Source organism: Caretta caretta, chromosome 18, assembly GCF_965140235.1.
Source record: "Caretta caretta isolate rCarCar2 chromosome 18, rCarCar1.hap1, whole genome shotgun sequence".
NCBI lineage: Eukaryota > Metazoa > Chordata > Testudines > Cheloniidae > Caretta > Caretta caretta.
Genome location: NC_134223.1, coordinates 16,186,521 through 16,200,076, shown reverse-complemented (window position 1 = coordinate 16,200,076; position 13,556 = coordinate 16,186,521). Strand labels below are relative to the sequence as shown.

Below are 13,556 nucleotides of genomic sequence, written 5' to 3'. Positions count from 1 at the left end.
CATTTGTAAGTCACAGCTTAGCCATGACAGCCAGTCGACGCGCCCAGCGTTTAAATGCAACCCAGCAGCTTATCCTGTGATGGGCGAGTAACTGCATTTTCAGCCTTTTCTCATTTGTGGACCCCTCAAATATTTCAAATGGAGGTGCTGACCCCTTTGGAAATCTTAGGCATAGTTTGCGGACCCTCAGGGGTCTGCAGACCAGAGGGTGAAAACCACTGGTTGCCCTAGGCCTCCTTACAATGCTATTGACCTTAGCCTGACTCTGTGCACACACCCCTAAAAGATTATGGAAGCAATTCACTCAAGAGACATCAGCAGCACCTAGAGATGGATCCAGCACCACTGCAGTTTGCCACCAGACTTTAGCAGGTGCAGGGTTCACCCTTTCATTTTCAGCGCAGACACTCGCTGAATAAAATATCTCAACCCAAAGATTCCTCCCACCCATAAAGGGAGCAATAGGCTTCCATCAGTTATTAAGATCAGAGGAGGGGCCAGCAGATCAGACTAACAGTAACACAGCACCTAGCTCTTGCATTTCATTCGTCTCAGGAATAAATACTAACACCCAAGGATCAAGGCACTTCCCCATTAATACGCATGTGTAGCGTTGGAGCTGATGCAAGGACATATACGCAGGGATACTAGTGACGGGATAAACCATACGGACTCAAGTCACACCCTTCTCTTCATTGGTTACACATGTGACTATAACACAGAACTGGGCTGCTCCTGTTTAAATATTCTGCCTTTCTTTCCTAGTGAGAGTCATCTTAGCATTGATGCGATGTCCTGCTAACGCTACTGGGACGTTAGTCCCAGCAAGACTAAAATTAATACGACTGTGGGCAATATATTATTTATAGAGAGAGGATTGTATTTTACTAGAGCCACCATTCTGCCCTTGAATCACACTGCAGCTGTGAAGTGAGATTTTTTTGAGGAGGCAGAGGATGGACAGTTAAAAATTACACCCAATACTACTAAAAATCACCATTTTTAAACCAAGGGTGGTGGAAGTAATTTAATATCTGCAAGGTTCTGCACCATGGCACAGCTTCCAGAGTGAATTAAACACCTTTTGAAAGGGATTTCAGTTCCCGTTCCCCTCCACTCCCCTCCCCAACAGCTGGGTTCCCCTCCCTTGCTTTCCTCTTTTGCCCCATAACAAAGGGCTGGAAAAAAACAAACAGGTGCGATATCACAGCCCCCCTGCTGGGAAAGTAAAGAAAAACTCTGCTAAATGAGTCATTAATGTGGTGTCCTCTAATTAAGAGACTCTATTAGAGCTAATTAGGCATGTGTGTGTGTGTGTTTGCACGCACACACACTAGGATGAATTACGTTTTCTTAAAAACCCTAGTGAAGACAGGGCAGGTTTTATTTTAACACGTTAGTGAGTAGGAGCCTAGGGTTCACCAGGACTGACTTTACACATTTTAAAACACAACTTGTCCCACATATGCTCGAGTTTTCAAAACACGTTCGCTATCTCGTTGTGCAAATACACCTTTCAGCCTCATGTTCACAGGCCCTTAGAGAGAGACTAAGGCAGTTAGCTGGGGGGGGGAAGGAGGGGGAGAGAGAGAGATCAGAAAGATGGGCTGAAAAAGAAATAAAGGAGAAAACCAGATTAATGGCTAGCAATTGGCTCTCACTCCCCTCCCCCTTGAGGAGACCAAGCAGCGATCTTTATTAGATTTCAATTTGGTACCGAGAGTCAATAAAGTTTTAGCCGCTCACTCGGAAATGCCTTCCAGGCTCCTGCTATTTTAGCAGAGAGGATTCTGGACTCTTAGAAACATACCGTGATGAAGCATGGGGAGGAGTGCAAACATGTAACTGAGCTACAGGGGGAAGGCCTGGGAACCAGAACACACCCCACCCGAGGCTTTTTCTCTTCCTAGTCCTTCTCTTTGGCGCTCACATATGGTTACAATTAACAGTGAAAATCTTTATTTATTACCCTTTAGCAGAGAGGAGCAGACAGAAATTAAACAGTTTTCTTTAGCAGACCTTGACATGTGGCCCAGCGACTTATGGTAAAACTGAAGCTGCATTTAGAGAGCAAACTTGCAGGAAGACGTGTTTGGGTTTAGCAGACTTCGTCAGGCATACGAGAAGCGCAGCGAATCCACACTTGGGGAGCCGGGCTAGAGCATGGGAAACACCCTGCTTGGCTTGGTACGGATTTGCATCTGCTTGGGCTCAGGGGGATCCCCACGCCCAGCCCATCCCTTCTCCAGCCCCTTTCAAACCAGTGTCTGAACGGCACTGCAGTGAGAACCAGGCGCTGAGGTTTGGATCTCACCCCTCGGCCTGGGAGGAGCTCTCTCTTTTTGGAGAATAGACTGGAAAAGAAGAGTGGACTGTAGGATCCAAGCAGGGCTGGCTGACTGGCACATGGGGAACAATGAACCCACAGAGACACAGAACTGGACGACAGGGACAAAGAAAAGCTATTTTCACAGCTGCCTCCATCCAGCAGGCATCCTTCCCATGCAGAACTCTCTGGAGAGGAAACTGAAGGATCTATGTGCTGAACATTCAAGGAATAACCAACAACAAAACCAGAGCTATTAAAAGCTATTTTCCCTCCAGCCGAGCGGCCACATGGTCTTTAATAGATATTACAAGTGACTCCTGCACCAGATTCCTTTTTTAATAGCTCAGTGAAAAGCACGTCCTAATTAATCTCCCCAATGCGGAGCATTGCTGAACTGCTGACCCCAGTTGTGGGCAACTCACAAATGACCCCTTCACTTATGAGTGTGTGCCATAATTGGACCATCCAGATGTCCTTTGAGCCTATATGCAGCTGGTGGTTTGTTTCCCCCCGATTTCCACAACGCTAATCTGCTAATATCACCTGCACTGAATTATGAAAAGATGCATTATTTACTTTTTAGTAATTTCAGGTAAAAGCCTGATAATAAAATAAAAACACTTTGGACCCGCCCAGTGCTTTTCAGAGGAACTCACCCCGGCATTACTGATATTAATTAAGCCTCCCAAATATCTCCCCTGGGTATGATCTCAGAGATCCAAATGAGGAAACTGAGGAAGAAGGATTAAGCAACTTGCCCAAGGTCACCCAGCAAATGGCTGGTACAGCTGGGACTGGAGTCTAGGATTGAGGAGTCTCCCATCAGTTGTGCTGTTTTCACACCAGGGTAACTTTGCTGACTTGAATGGACTTACTCCTGATCACTCCAGTGTAAGTAAGAGGAGGATCAGGCCTTAGTAGTCCCCAGGGGCTGGTTCTTAGCCCATACTGCATCCAAGCATCCTCACCTTAGCTGACGTTCATTTCTGAGTGCTCTGCCATTTGATGGCTTGGCACAGGCCGGAGGTGCCTCATTTACCTAAATCCAGTCAATTTTCTATTTGACTTTACTTTCTGGTGTGCATTCTCTCCAGCCAACAGTATTCCTTGAGCTGGGATACACATCCAAGGATTTCACTTTACCCTGAATTCCTGCCTACGCTGTGATGCATGAAAAGAACCACTTGCAGGTAGCTGGGCTGTTCTTCTGACAGGTCATTTGCTAAGCGCTTCCACATTTAGAACAGCATGAAAATGTCTGCTCTTAAGTGCCAGAATTATATCCTGAAGGGACAGGAAACAGGAATCCCTGGTAGGTTCAGCAGGATCCAGAGAAGAAGGACAGAGTCTTGCAGAACCAGGGAAATCTCTGCGTGCAGAAGAGGAGACAGAGAGACATCACCTGCAGTGCTGCATCCTATAGAAAGACCTGATTTTCAGCTCTCTGACCCCGGTCCAATTACCCTTTAAAGGTTAAAACAGACCGTGAGGGTGTCTCTACACAGCCCAGGGAAGCAAGCGCTCCCAGCCTGTCTTCAGAGACTCGGGCTAGCAGGACATGGCTTTAAAGTTGGGGCTTGGGCTGGAGATGGGAGGGGCTAACTGGCTACAGACACAAAGAAGGGGGCCCACTCAATAAGTTTGAGAACCAGTGAGCTAGGGAAAGTAGTTAGAAGAACTCCACGGTAAGCTTGTTACATGAGGTCTCACCTCTAACCCTGACATCAGAAGTCACCTAACCATGATACGTGCCTAACTGTGATGCTGTATGTACTGAACTTCACAGAGACAGCAGAAACTCTGGCTGCAGGGTCAAATTCTATCAGCTACGACGGTGCAACTCTCCTGAGTCCAGTGATGTTACACTGGGGTAAGCCCTGCAAAAACAACACTGAGCACCTACCCTGCAGGCCCCTTCAGCGCTTTGCAAACTAATGACATCCATGTGAGATTGGAGAATAGCATTCATCCCCTGGGGAACACGCTGACGGTGAAGTGACCTGCCCAAAGCCAGACAGAGAATGAATGGCAGCACCCTGAGTAGAATCTGAGCTTCCTGAATCTTGCTCTGTGCTCTAACCACTGGACAATGCTTCCTCTCTGACTGTGCCGGGTTAGAGAGACGGGAAATGGATGCTTTCAAATGGGTTTTAAAGGTCAAAAGAGAAGTACACGGGCAAACTGCATGCGGAAGCGAATTTCATCCATACAGCACCAAATGTGCCGAGACCCAATATAGGCAGTATGTGCTGCATTGGCTCACGGCCGCCTCCTGAAGTATCAGGGTACATTTTAAAATTAGGGGGCCTGATCCTCTTCTGGTATCTATTAGCAGCCTCATAGACTTAGACAATGCGACACCGATTCACACCAGCTGAGGATCTGGCCCGGTACTTAGTGTGATGGATGCAAGTTCTTGTGGCAACAAGGAGAATACAGTAGAGACATTCACTAGGCCTGGAAGAATGGGTCTAAAAGCCCGTCACCCACATCGCTGGAAGAGCAATCCAACGCAAACAGGGACAACAGATGACTCATTCCTGGGTCTACCTTCTTTTCTTTGGAGTTTGTTCTGAAACAGCCTCACGCGGTCCTGGGCTGCTCTGTTCCCCGCCCCCCCCTTGCATGGAAAATAGTATCTGGATATAGCACAAAGCTGCTGGCCAAAGCAGAGCTTTGTGCAGGAAGATTTGTTCTGGGCAGTGTTCATCAGCACGATGGGAAACAGCACACTCGGGAGACGATTCAAACCAAACAGTAAGCACCACAGTGCACGTAAGTCCAGGGAGAAAAATACAACGAAGAAGCAACGAACAACAGCTCAGGGCTTGGGGCTCTGTTTTCTTGGGGGTGTATAAATTGGATTTGCATTTATTGCATTTTAGAGGTGATCAAACTGGGTGCAGTTTACTAGCTGCAACGCTAAATGGGCTTGATCCTGCAAATCCTAACAGTGCTTCCTTATGCAAGTAATCCCACTGAAGTCCAGGTGCCCACTTGCATGAGTAACAGCTACTCATTTGGGTATGGGGATTAAAAGGCTCAGGCTCGACACTGGAGGTTTGTCCCTCTAAACTGCACTTACAGTGGGGTTACCTGTGTGTAAGGGCTACAGCATCAGGTCCTATATATCTTGCCAATATTAATAAAGAAACAACAAGAGACATGGCCAAGCCACAGTGTTCAGATCTAGATCCAAACTCTAGAGAAGTCGGGGGGATGCTTAGATCTGGGTTCTTGGTTTGCACCCATCCCTAGAAATGATATGAGTTTTTAAGGGTTGCAGGCTAAATAAATATTCACCAAGAAAGAAAGTTTTAATCTCCTGGGGGGAAAAAAGCCAAACATATTAAATAATCATCTATCTCTGTATGCTTAGACTGCAAAATTGATATTTCTCTCTGTTTCATGCAGGTGGTCTCTGAACACTAACAAATCTGTGGGTACAGGATTGTCACTATGGTGCATGCCATGACCACTTGTGAACTTCATGGTGACAGTGGGGATAGAATCAAAACCTCCTGCTCCAAAGGACCAGTCCCCAGCTACTTGAGCTGAAGGAGAATCTCAGTTAGCAGTACAGGATCTATGGCACACAGTTGAGCAATTCTGATTCCATCCAGGAGAGGGCAGTTTACATTAACATGTCTATGTGGTGCTCTCTAGAAGAGCACTTCTCCACCATCCAGCCCCGAAGGAGTCTAAGGCACAGTTTGGCAACCTAAAAGCGCCTACGTGCACAATGTAGGCTCTAAGATAGCCCCATTCATTGGGAGAGCTATTTTAGCTGGAGCCGCAGATGTTCGATTGTCCCCCAGCTTTTGAGATTTTTCTCAGACCTCCCCCAGGTCTATCAAGAGCTATAGCCATCCTCCGCAAAAGCTCCAGATGAGTCTTAGAATCATCCCGAGGTGGAGAAATAGGATCTCACACAATTTCCTCCTCTGGAGACGAGGAAGAAGATGCCAGCGGAACCAGGGGCTGGTCTAATTCCTTCTCCTCTTGCAGCTGCTCATGAAAGGAAACCCTACTCTGCTTGGTACCACCACTACGGTGCTTGTGGTGACAATTCTCCTGATGCCCAGCAGATGGAGCCAGCTGAGATGGCTGCAGGGATGCTCTTGCCTTGGCTGGGTGGGGGAGGGGAGATGACCCCAAGGTTCCAAAAGGGCCACGGGTACAGCCCTGGACCCAGCTATGCCTAGCCCAGAGGTCCCTCTTGTAGGCTTCCTGCTGGTGTGGAATCCAGGGCGGGCAGGTGACCTCTCTCTCCTGATGGGGTTGGGGTACATAGGAACCCACTTCAGAGTTCAAGGAGTATGAAGCTTCTTCTCGAGAGCTAAGCGGCGCCGTACCCATCAGTGCCGGAGAAGACCATCAAAAACAAGCATGGCAAATACACAGATGCATAGTCTTCCAAGGAACATTGCACCAGTCTGTCAGAGTGACCACGAGTGATGGCATCACACCAGGCATGGTGCAGTCAAGTTCCCAGATCTGGCTCAATCCTACAAATCCATGACTCTCTGGGCAGCCCTCCAGAAGGCCCAGGTAGGATCAGGGCATGTTGATGGAAGTTCGAGAGCACAGTGTGCTGGGTTGTTTTTGTCCATAGGGGTTGGGGTACATAGGAACCCACTTCAGAGTCCAATGAGTATGAAGCTTCTTCTCGAGAAGCAGCCGGCCTCGAAACCCAGAGAGCGCAGCACATCTCCGGTACCAGTCCCCAAGCTGGGTGCCAGAACCACACAAAACAAGTTTTTTCCCTTAACAAACTAACTAGCTACTAAAAGGACACTCACAATACCCGGGTACTAGATACAGGTATTGAGAAAAGCCTTGCAGAAGCAAGGACAGGGAGCGCCAACAACCATCACAGGCAGAAGGACTGAAGGAGACCTGGGGTGGCTCAGCCCTTTATGCCTGCACCATGTGCACGAGACAGAAAAGGGCACTCGGGCCGCTCTGACCAGTGCTGCTAAGGGTAAAAACTCCCCGATAACTGTGCATTGGAACACACCAACACCTACAGTGGAACAGACATGTGCAATCGCTCGAAGAAGAACAAGTCTTTCGGAGTTCAAGGTTGCAAGAAGGTGAAGCAAAGGGGACAAATTCCTACAGACTCCAGAAGTTTTCCATTAATGTTCCTTTAAGACATCCCATGTGGTTCTCATAAATGCAACCCGACTCAGCAGTGCCCGACATCAATCCAACCACATGAAAGGAACGAGCATATCCACGAATTGGCCAGTGTGCAGCTGAGGAGATCAAAATGCCGATGCCATGAAATGACAATAACAAATATGTTGATCTAACTTTTTCTCCCCCCTCCCTTTTTTTTTTAATTGCCCATTCTACCCATTTGCTTGTTAAAACAAAAAGCTGCTCACTCAAATGTTGCAAAACGACTGCTGAGCTCATCCAAAGCCCCAAGCATAGGACAGGGAGGGAAAACAGTGCTATACTGTGCCGAGGATGGGTAAATGGGATACACAGCCTTCTGGACTCTCTATCTTTCAAGCGCCATGTAACATTTACGCAGCATTCCAGATACAGTCTCTGGAGATGGTGCTTTATAAATCAATGAGCAATATGAATAAATGTTGCTGAGATCCCCAATTAGAGTTATGATTCTTAGCCGCTAGGCAGGACTTTCCCTCCATAAATCTCAGAGCTCTTGGCCAAAGGATGTGAGAAATCATTATCCTCATTTTGCTACCCAAGGCGCTAAGATTAGGTGACTTGCTCAAGGTCGTGCAGCAGGTGGGTGGCAAAGCAGAGTATAAAACCTGAGTCTCCCAATTCCCAGACCAGTGCCCCCGCCATCGGACGGCGCTAACTCCCACCACCAGAATTGCAGATAGCCCTCGGCTACCACAGCAGTGAGTGCCGAATGAATGCCAACACAGACCATAAAAAACAAGCATGGCAAATACACAGACGCATAGTCTTCTAAGGAACATTGCACCAGTCAGTCAGAGTGACCGCGAGTGATGGCATCACACCGGGCATGGTGCAATCAAGTTCCTAGATCTGGCTCAATCCTATAAATCCATGATTCTCTGGGGCAGCCCTCCAGAAGGCCCAGGTACGATTAGGGCATGCACCCCTTTGCACATTGATGGAAGTTTGAGAGCAGTGTGCTGGGTTGTTTTTGTCCATTGCAACAACCTGGCTGAAAAGTTCGCTACGCCGTTTTTGGGCATGACGAACGACCAAAGGAAGGCCAGATCGTTGCACACAAACCACTTTATACTCAGCGTATATGGAATACCCCTCAGCGCTCCAAGTCTGCCTGAGGAGTGTCCGGATTTGTGACCCATCTAGCAATGCAGGTAGTATGCAGGTTTGATAGATCCTGAACTTTGTCTCAGCACAAAGATGGTTTAGCATCTATAAGGAAGACGCGCACTTCATGCCGGGTTCATGTTCGCCAAAGAACATCCAGTTTGCTGCAACCATTTGAACCCTGCTTACAGTCGAGGTAGGTGAACTCCTCACTGCTCTCCACAGAATACCCCGCTCCGAGTCTATGGACCTTGGCCTGCTGCTATGAGATGTTCAATCGCACAGCCGCAGGGGGTATCGAGGAGAGGTTGGTGGGCAAATATGTGACCTTCAAATGGTGTGTGTCCCGAGGCTAGAGAGGATAAAGCAGCACCTGCTTGCTGCTGGGCTCATGATAAGTAATCAATTCCAGTGCTGAGTAATAACAAGATCATATGGGCATACAGATTGTATATTACATAAGAGATCTCCAGCCTGAGCTGTTGTGTGTGGCATTACCTTCAGATTCAATTTTTATGGTCAGATCTCCTCCCAAACAACCACCCACAATGCCCTTTTGCTCCCTCTGTCCTCTCAATTTCACACCCTTTCTACTGCTCCTTATGCCTGGAAATCTCTGTAAAACAAGGGAACCCGCTGCTCTAACAACAATAAATAGAGAGGGGGGGGGGGGGTAACGGACAAAAACCAGGGAGTGGCGGAAAGGGGAGCAGGGAGGAGAGAAGAGTAAGCAACATTTTCCCCCAAAACAGCTTTTGTCCAGTTCTTTGTGAAACTACAAACTTCATCCTAATTTCAACATTTTTAATAAGTTGACCAGCACTAAAGTTAGTTGAACAAAAAACTATTTTTTTGCAAAAATTTCAACCTTTTCTGCAGTTTTTTTTTAAATTTTGTAATTGCACCAAATTTTTTAAAAAGTCAACCAGTTCCAAAAAAACCCCACACTGCCACCAAATTCAGAACACGTGCCTCAAACAGTCCGTTGAGCTATCTAGCCCAAAGCACCTTCGATTTGTCTATATGCTGGAACCATCTGACTACTTCTGAGGGCATTCTGTGCCAAAAAATTAAAAATTCTGTGCACAATATTTTAAAATTATGCAAAATTTATCGGTCAAATAAACGTGGAGGCTCCAGCATGGCACTGGAAAGCACAGGCCACTGGCTGCACAGAAGTGGGAGATCACTGCCCAGCTCCCCCCTGGGGACAGACTCAGCCATGAGGCTGCACCCAACCCTGACACAGCGCAAGGGCTGGGCCTGCCCCAGAAACACCCCAGTGCCCTGCCCCTCAGTGCCAGATACATCCAGGTGTGCGCAGGCTCAGCCCGGCAGAATCCAAGTGTGGAGGGGCTTAGTGTAGGAGGATCCAGATGTGGATTGAGAGGGTTCTGTGTGGGGCCGTCTGAGTGTGGGTGGCTCAGTGAGGGATCCAGGTGAGTTGGGGTTCTGGATGCACAGGGGCTTGTTGGGGAGTCTGGGTGCGGGGGGCTCAATGGGGGAGGTCTGAGTGTGGGGGGATAGAGCTCGGCAGTGGGTCTGGGGGGTCCCATGGGGGGGACAGATGCTGGAGGAGTGGGGCTCAGTGGGGTGGCGATCCAGGTGCAGCCGGTTGGGGCTCATCGGGGTGGTCCAAGTGCAGGGGAGTGGGGCTCCTCAGGGGGGTTCTGGGTGCGGCAGGTGTGAGGCTCAGCGGGAGGGTCTGGGTATGAGGGGGTCTGGATGCAGGGTGGTCGGGCGAGAAGCTCCCTGCGCAGTGATCCCTCCCTCTGCAGGTGAGGAGCAGTGGGTACAGGAAGCGAGGGAGAGGAGGAGGAGTTTGCAACCCAGCCCCGGATGCCATGCAGGGGAAGAGGAAGTCCTGTCCTCCCCAGCCCAGCCAGGACTATCAGCTGAGCCTGGCACCAGCCGGGTCTTCCCCAGTCCCTCCCCCTGCCCTACAGCGATTTCTCTCTCTGCCAGCTGCCGCGGGCACCCGAAACATACTGCTGGGGAAGGTCGCATGACCACTCTTGTGGCTTCCCTTTGCTTCCCCATCAGAAAGTCATTTTTCTGTGGGGAAGCAAAGAAATCTGCAGGGAACATAAATTCTGCACATGCGCAGTGGTGCGTAATTCCCCCAGGAGTAATCTGACCCATCACTGACATGCAGGTGCCTCTGACCACTCTGAAAAATGGCAGCTGTTTAGGAGCACATAGAAACACAGCACAACAGTTTGGCCAGGAAGCAAAGAATACTGCATGGTAGCTGAAGCTCCAAGAGTCTTTTTTTTTTTTAGGTAGGCATTACTTAACCTGGCTTGAATTTAACTCTGACGTCAAGGTCCACAATTCTACCCATGCAAAATGGGAAGAGTGATCTTTGAATGGCCACAAGTCATTCTTTTCAGTGACCATAAACGTTTACCATCTCATCTTAAAAGGACAGCACCTCCAAAAGTGCATCACCACCTGACACCATGTTGGGGCACCGATGCAGTGCTAAGGGTTCACACCATCTATTGAACTGCACACAGCCCTATCCTGCACACACCTCCCAAACATGCCCTGCTTTTCCTCTTCGGAGGAGTGGGTAAGAGCTAAGACTATCCCAGAGACAAGCACACCGTCCTTAAACCCATAGGGATGATAAGAAAACATGCTGCTCTAAGAATACTATGCTCAGATCCTAACGTGAGGGGAGACATCATATAGAACCTAGATGTGCTAGAATAAAACGTATGGTTTAATCTCTGCTCCTGGCAAGCATAAACCCAGCCCAGAAACATGCCAGGGGATAATCTTTCCAGAAGTAAAGCTTATGAGAACCATACATCATTTCTGTTGCTTCAGAAGTGACTAGAAACAGTCGTGTGAGAGTCTCATTCTGGATAGCAAGCGCAGTCCACTGCAGCACAAGGGGGCTGGACTGTAACCTCTGACAGCTCAAATCTCATCTCTTACATAAACAGGCATGTGTTTCACTTTAGCTTATAACTTACCCCGACTGCAAGAAGTAAATTAAGACAGCAGAGTCTCCTTTTAATTACAGCCACTCGTGGGGACATGGGAATCACCAGCAGTGTTCAGAGATGTGCCGCTCAATACAGAATTGTAATTAACCTAGCATTACATTACAAAAATGCCTAGATGTGCAGAGCATTCATTCTGTAACCTGTACTAGTGACACACTTTCTACTGGCTGACATAAGAATGGGTCTTTTTTCACTGCTACTGCACAGTTAGGGCCCAATCCTGTTAACAACTGATACAGAGAGAAGTCCTGACCACCTTGGGAGGTCTCCCGGAAATTAATGGAACAACTCAGGCGCTACTCACGGTGTTTGTACGATCAAACCCATACGCAGTGTATTAAAAGGGATGCTTTCAGATGAGAAATCATTTAAAACCCCCGCAAGGTTTCTTTATGTGTGTTTATAGTTATATCGGAGCATTAAAACTGGAGAGAAATGTTAACGGCAAATTTCCTTCTTACATTTTTGCATTTCTTGTCCTCTTGACAATGAAAACGAACCAGTCAATTTCACTTTTATTTACATGCAGCGTTGCTGTAGCTGTATTAATCCCAGGATATTAGAAAGACCAGGTGAGTGAGGTAAAATCTTTTATTAGACTAACATCTGTTGATGCGAGAGAGAAGCTTTTGCATTTACACAGCAAAAAACTCTATGTAAGCTTGAAAGCTTCTCTCTTTCACCCACAGAAGTTGGGCCAGTAAGAGATATTACCTCTCCCTCCTTGTCTCACCTTTGTTTACAGTTACTAGTCAATTTCACCTTTGGGTGTCACACACTAACACAATGCTGTAATGTTTGGATTGCAGTTCTGCAGGGGAATGTTTAGCTTAAAAAACAAAAACTGTTTCCACTGGAATTTTCAGAACCATTTCTACTGGTCTTAAGTTTTATGAAAAGTTGTTCTTACAAGCCCAGCTTTTGGTTCCAGTCTGACCAGGCAGAGAAGAAGACTGTCTTGTGGTTAAGGCCCTGTATCGAGACTCAGGGACCCGAAATTCAATTCTATCCTCTGCAACAGACTCCCTGTGTGACCGTGGGCAAGTCTCATAAACCCAGATTATCAGGTGTTTAGGAACCTAACTCCCATTGAAATCCATGAAGGTTAGGTACTTAAATACCTTTGAGGATTCGTTCCTTAATTTCTCTGGGCCTCAGCTTCCCATCTGTAAAGTGGGGAAAACACCACTTCGGCACAGGTGTTTTGCAGGGATAAATTAACAACGTTTGTGAGGTACAGTGAGGGGAGCTATGTAAGTACACAGGCAGACACACAGGATCGCTTTTAATAGCTCTACCAGGAAGAATCCAACTCAGTACCAAGTCTCTACAATTTGAAGCCATTTGGTTTTGCTTGTGTAGAAACTGAGAGATTGTCGCTACCTGTCAATTAGTGGGAGGAGAGAGGTAAGAATCCACTGCTAATTAAACATTTCTGATGGCTTTGCTTAGATAGGACAGTCATATGACCCTCTGGAGAGGAATGCACTTCAACAACATAAGGGTGATTAGCAAAATTCTTCTACATCAGACAAAATTCCTGCACATTAGACAAGTCATCTAAGAACCAGATGTTCCCAACAGAAATTACAGAAAACTAACGGCTGAGTGACAGTGCTGCCCCCTTTGAGACAATAATGACCATGAGGAACACACATTAAGATTAAACCAGTCATTCATGATTGCATCTCTGGGACAACAGGCGAAGTGCACCATTCTTACGGGTGTCTACACTCAAATTAAGCACAAATCATTAATTTTAATGTACCATGGTAATAACTGAGTTTTTGTTAATAGCAAAAAGCTATTCAATGCACCGCTTTGGAACACAGCAAAACTTCTGGCATGTGGCACCAGTTTAACAAATGCATTTGCAGGCTTTGGAAATAACAATGCTTTGCATCCATACAAGGATCTGA

At 47.4% G+C, this 13,556-nt stretch overlaps 1 protein-coding gene across 4 annotated transcripts in view; it reads right to left on the bottom strand.

The window, feature by feature from the left end:
* Positions 1–13,556, bottom strand: part of PUSL1 (pseudouridine synthase like 1) — a 65,739-nt gene that overhangs the window by 48,224 nt on the left and 3,959 nt on the right. The window lies entirely within an intron of this gene.